This window comes from Amblyomma mixtum, chromosome 3 (assembly GCF_055824585.1).
Source record: "Amblyomma mixtum isolate Tamu chromosome 3, ASM5582458v1, whole genome shotgun sequence".
Lineage (NCBI taxonomy): Eukaryota > Metazoa > Arthropoda > Arachnida > Ixodida > Ixodidae > Amblyomma > Amblyomma mixtum.
In genome coordinates this window covers 174,359,572-174,365,843 of record NC_143014.1, presented here as the reverse complement: position 1 = coordinate 174,365,843, position 6,272 = coordinate 174,359,572, and the positions used below count along the sequence as shown (strand labels likewise).

At 48.7% G+C, this 6,272-nt stretch overlaps 1 non-coding gene and 1 pseudogene across 1 annotated transcript; both read left to right on the top strand.

Moving 5' to 3' along the window:
• The first annotated feature begins 2,606 nt into the window (after positions 1-2,606).
• On the top strand, positions 2,607-2,678 carry TRNAC-GCA (transfer RNA cysteine (anticodon GCA)). The gene has a single exon. It is a non-coding gene; the product is annotated as a tRNA-Cys (tRNA).
• Positions 2,679-2,813: 135 nt separating this feature from the next.
• Positions 2,814-4,698, top strand: LOC149352777 (uncharacterized; annotated as a pseudogene).
• The last annotated feature ends 1,574 nt before the right edge of the window (positions 4,699-6,272 follow it).

Genomic DNA, 6,272 nt, shown 5'->3' with positions numbered 1-6,272 from the left:
GGGCGCATAGATATTTTTGCATAACCTACCTCGGTTGACTCGGGCAAGGTGCAGGAAGCAAAAGTCAAGACCAAGTGTTTCGTCGGAATCTCTTTGTTTTCCTTTCAGATTTTGATTCTGTGTGCATTAGTTACGTTCTGATCGGACTATCCTTCAAGCATTTCTTCCTCTGTTATCTCGATAAAGTCGTTGTCAGAAATGACACCACGTACTGTGTTCAAAGAACGGTGTGGTGTTACGGATACAGGGATATCACCCAAGGTTTCGATGTTTGCCAGCTTTGTGATCTGAATTATATCTAGCAATTCTAGCAGGAGATCGCCGCTAGCCAATTTGGTCACTTTGTACTTAGGTCCCAAGGAATCTGTCAGAACTTTTGACACTACAAAGGGCGATATCACTCTAGCTGGCCTTTCTTTTCGTTCACTATGAACAATATGATGCTTAGGGAAAGTTGCGTTCTTTTTATTGAAGAAGTAGGAGGTTACATCGGTCCGGCCTCTTTTTAGAGGGCGATCATTTGATAGAAATGAGGTAGCCATAGAAAAAAAATGTTCTTCTGCCATGGTGCCAGCCACCCACCATGGACCCCAACAAGGGGACGGGACAGGAACTTGAAAAACAAGCCCTGCCCACGCCAGCTGTACACCACTGCTATAACCAACTATGACGCATCTCAGGGTAGTTGGTTAGCCGCCTATGAAAAGTGAAAAAACCGAGAAAAAAGGAGGAGACAGGAGAGCTGTAAGAAAGAGATAGGAAAGTGAAAGATGGAGGGGAGGATAGGAAAAGGCGACTGTTGATTTCCCCCGGTCGGGTCAGGCCGGAGGTGCCGTCTACAGGAAGCTGGGGCCAAAGTGGTGTGTTGCCTTCGCCGAGGGGCCTTAAAGGTCCAAACGCTCGGCATCGGCTCAACCACCAGGATCCCCTTTTCCCCGGACACGGGGATGCCACGCACGGCTAAGCGCGGGTGCTCGGGTCCGTGGTGGCGCACTGCTCACCATCATCCCCCTGCGGGGATGGCCCTGCGGATGCTCAGGTACCCGTGGTGTCGCAACTCACCAACGTCTGCATGAATCAGATGCCCCTGCGGGGAAAAGCAAATAAGAAATACAAGCAAAAACCGCAAGGAATGAACATAAAGTTAACAATATAGCTCAGGAAAACAAGACTGCACATTATAACAATGAAATTCACGGGCAAAATTATTGACCATTTAAAGGCAACAGCACATCTCATATCCGATAAGAATGTAATTTCATAATAATTAACTTTGCCACAACAACATCACTCCAGGAACTAAACGAGTGACGTATGGCATTTCAATTCTTCAAACAAAATCGTTAGATCTAAAACTGCTTGATGGCAAATAACTGCATTCCGTGACTGTTAGTAAGAAGAAACTATACTTAAATGCGTTTGTGCTGGCGAAAATTTCGGCTAATGAATGTTCATAACTCTGTCGTGTTCTCCTTGTGCTAACATACGAAGGAAGCCAAGATCCACAGAAGCCAAAGAACACAGGGGAATGTTTATATCTTGTTTTTAGTTTTTTCTGTCGATAAATCAGAAATTAATAGTTCAGTTATTTCACAGCTATTATTGAGAGTGCAATTATTTCACTATCAAGGTTAGGCTACGCGCAACATGAATTTCCCCAAAAGTAGACGATTGGACAGTCGCCGCCGTAGCTCAGTCGGTAGAATATTGGACGCGAAATTCGGAGGTCGTGGGTTCGGATCCCGCCAGTAGCATGGGGTTGTTTTTGAAGCGAAAATCTTCCCCAGCAGCACAGCTAATCGGCCCAATATTGGAAACGCGGAATGTGGAAATGTGGAGACTGGAATGACCTGCCCACCGAAGTTGCCATTATCATCAACCACTAGAATTCAAGCGGAGCATCGCCAACCTTTCATCTTAACATTGTTTACCATTGTTTGCCAGATACCGTCCACTCCCTCATGTAATGTCTCAACCGAGACCTTTGAGGAAATAAATAAATAAATAAATAAATAAGTAAATAAATAAATAAATAAACAAATAAATAAATGTGTTGGCAAATGCCGGTTCTACAAATAAGGACCAGGTTTTACAAATAAGCTCAGTGGTACTACGCATGCGCAAGGAGGGCTGTATAACGCGCTTATTATTTATTTATTTATTTGTGACGCTGAGTGTGCTGCGCAGCATGAAACGTGGTGTTAGTCACGAAGGGTAGAATAAGTTACAGATATGCATGAAGCCCGGTTGCGTGTAAAAAGTCACATAAGCTTCGGGCGTAAATGTTTTTAGTTACCCACACGTTCAAACTATAGTCATTGTTTGCAGACAGTCCTGCCTCTTGAAGAACTCGAGCGCGCACCAGTGAAGTTCCGGGACATGTCCACAGTAGGTGGTTGACATTGGTGTCGGAAGCGGGTGCCTCGCAGTTACCAACACCGTTATCGTGGTGCTCCCAGTGCATTGTGCGCGAACTGCGACAGCCATGACGTCAAACAAAGCATAACTGCAGCTTTTCGCTTGTATATCCAGGCTTAACCAGCGCTAAGCCACTGCCAATTTTTTTTTTTTTTATGGGAACGGTTCGCGTCTTCACTCCCTGTCGCGGGGGTATAGCTCAATGGTAGAGCATTCGACTGCAGATGGAGAGGTCCCCTGTTCAAACCCGGGTGCCCCCTTCGTAATTACTCTTTTTGTTTCATACAGCTCTTTTTTTTATCTTTATAGGAACGATTCGTGTCTTCACTCCCCGTCTCGGGGGTATAGCTCAGTGGGGGATTCTGCTTCCGTCCACGCTCGTGAACGGACACGGGATGCAGGGCTCCGTAGGAGTGGTTTCAGCGGCCCAGTAGGGCCGCGGAAACAGGATTTTTGATACTGAAGACCCGGAATATCAAGTGTTGCTGCCTCAACTGCCGACAGGCCGTATTGTTTTAAATACGTTGTTTTAACATGCTGATGTGGGGGCCAGGCCGTATCGCGTGGAGCACTTCCGCGATGCGCTGGCGGGCTTAGGCCTACTGCCCGATGTTATCGTCCTTGGGGCGTATCAGATAAGCCACTTCTGGGCAATCACCTTCAAGAGCGACGAAGGCGTCAAGAGGCTCGCAAGCGTCAAGAACATGAAAGTGAAGGAGCATCGGTGTATTGTTATTGACCCAGTCAACCAGGCGGTGCAATTGAAGCTGCACTGGATTCTTTACAACATGCCTGACGACGACATACGGACAGCCCTCTCACCTTTCGGAAAGGTCATTGACGTTTGTCGGGAGAAATGGCGTGTTCACGGCGTGCAAGAAAAATCATCGTCAACGCGAGTGGTGTCCTTGGTTCTGCGGACGGGTCTCACCGTGGAAGACCTGCCCCACCAACTTCGTATTGCCGGTGAGCAGACCTTGGTTGTTGTACCTGGTAGAGCACCGTTGTGCTTGAGATGCCGAAACACCGGTCATGTTGGACGTGACTGCCGCGTCCCAAAATGTAAAGTGGCGATCAATATGAAGGTGATCGCTCGAGCAGCGACCGAGGCAACAAGCAGCGCCACGTTACGTCGTCACCTTCCGTGGCGAGGGGAACATCAGAGTAGCTTCCCTCTCTCTTTTCAGTGTTCCTTGAGCCGCTGTCACTCCCTTCTAGCAAGTCCCAAATTTCCTTGTTTCTTTTACTCGTCAGCAGACAGATACGCACGTGTCGTAATCTTGTGTATACTATTAGACCGGACGCAATCAATTGGAAGTTAATCGCGCCAGCGTCAACCTATGCTAGAAAAAGCCGCCTTGCGCGGCATTTTCATTGCCGTGCTTCAGTGCTTCATTGAACAGCCAAAGGGCGAGGGAAGCTATCATAATTCTGCATTTGTGTGGTAAAAATGTGCCACGCGAAGACGCTGTCTTAAAGATTCGTCACCCTTCGTGAGATAACCTTCAATTTCATTCCGATCATATTAACGGTCACCATATGAGACAACGACGCTGACACATGATTTCCATGAAAGAGAACAAACACAGAAAAAAGGTGGCGAGGTAGTCATAGGGGTGACGGTTGTAGCCCGGATGAGCCTACGAGGGAAAGAAGGCAATGCAGTCTTTATCGTCGCAGTTCCGATATCGGCCGCTATGCAGCTTGAAAGGCCCGCCGGTCGATGCTCGCGCGATCACCTTCAAATTGATCGCGACGCTTTGTCGTCGCTACGGCCATGACGAAGAGCAGTGTGAAAGGACGTACGCGTCGGTAACAGGACCGGCGCCCCGGGAAGACGTGGCGAACCTCTTCATGGACGAGGCTGACGTCGCTGAGGCCTCCCGCACGGAAAGTCGGCCGTCGGACACGGCCGGAATTCCGCCTGAGCATACCCCCGGCCTACCGAGCGCGGCTACAGTGCAACCTACTGAGCAGAAATCTCAAGAGGAAAAGCCAAGCGAGGAAAAAGTGAAAGAATTGGTCACCGAACCAGCCGCTACCGGGGCGGATGCAGCAAAACACGCACCTGGAAGCGATTTGATGGAAGTCGCCGAATCGGTTGTAAACAACGCGGCGACAAAAAGGCCAAGGGACTCAACCAACAACCAGCACGAGCACCTTGGCAACGAGAGCAACGATGAACCCCCGCCGAAAGCACTGGTGGGCCGTCGGGCGCCCTTGCGTCCGAAACCGAACATTCCGCCGGACAGACGGCCGGCGGCAACACCGCCTCCGTAGGACGTTGCGCCTACTGGGGCGTCCAGGCCAGCGTCGTCAAAAGATGGGCGCCTTTTCAGAAGCAGCCACTGCGTACATCGTAAAGGTACGCGTGGGAATTGTGCTGCCAACTGCTTACTTCTTCCAAAGCGCTAATATCATTTGTTACCCAGAGGTACTGTGCGATCGATGTGCTCTGATAAATGGCTGAGATTAGAGACAGCATTAAGAGTTGCCACCTTGAATGTTCGTGGCCTTGGAGCGCGTAGGCTACAGTATCAACTTAGTCGCCTCTGTATGGAGAAGGAACTCGATGTCATTGCAATACAAGAAACTAAGGTCGAGACTTAAGAGCAGACCGATCGCATGGTGATGCTTTTTACCGCGCATTATAATGTGTGTGTATGCCATGCTGATCGCACCTCAGGCGGGTGCGCACTGCTGATACGGAAGAGTGCTGGGATTATTGAAGAGAGCATGACTGTTTGTCAAACTGGCCGCATGCTTATCGTCGATTTTTCTTTTTCTGAATCCTTGTGGCGGATCATATGCGTTTATGCGCCTAACAGTGTGAATGACCGAATGGTTTTTTTTTTAGTACATAGAGCAGTATTTAAAGTGTGATCGCGCTCTCCTTTTGAGCTCATTAATTGAGGAGCACAACCTAGAAGATGTGGGCCGAGTCCTCACTACGGAATGCTTCCGCAGTACACACACGATCAGAGAGAGAGCCGAGCAAGGTTGGACAGAGTGTACATTTCACTGGATTTCGGAGCAATAGCGCAAACAGGACAAGCGACAAAAGAACGAGTGGACACACACAGCGCTGTGTGTGTCTACTCGTTCTTTTGTCCCTTGTCCTGTTTGCGCTATTGCTCCGAAGTATGAACCAACAAGCCCGAATTTCAACGTTATTTCACTGGACTTGATGCCCCTATGTAACAGTTACAGTGTCATACCGCTATCATTCACAGATCATAGCTTGGTGAGCTTCGCACTCGGGGAAAAAACTAAAAAGGCACGATTTAACTGGGACATGTGGAACTTCAATGAAAAGCTTCTTGATGATGAACTGTTCACACGCAGAGTTAAGGAAAAAGTAACAAAGTTGCTGACAATAAAGCATGAAAACTTCAGGGCTGCATGCGAGGAATTTAAGAGCCAAGTTAAGCTCATTGCAATCGAAAGAGGAAGCAGCCGGAAGCATGAAGAACTGCAGAAGCATAAAGAGCTGCAGCGCCGCCGCGGTGGCTCAGTGGCTATGGTGCTCGGCTGCTGTCCCGAAAGACGCGGGTTCGATCCTGGCCGCGGCGGTTGAATTTCTTTGGAGGAGAAATTCGAGGCCCGTGTACTGTGCGATGTCAGTGCACGTTAAAGAACCCCAGGTGGTCGAAATTTCCGGAGCCCTCCACTACGGCGTCTCTCATAGCCTAAGTCGCTTTGGGACGTTAAACCCCATAAACCAAACCAAAAAGAGCTGCAAAGGGAACTGGAATTTCTGTTAAACGTACAAAACTTTGACCACGATCAATTGGCTCAGAACGTGAAGCAAGTGAGACATGAACTAGAAGTTATCGATAAAGAGCGATACAAGG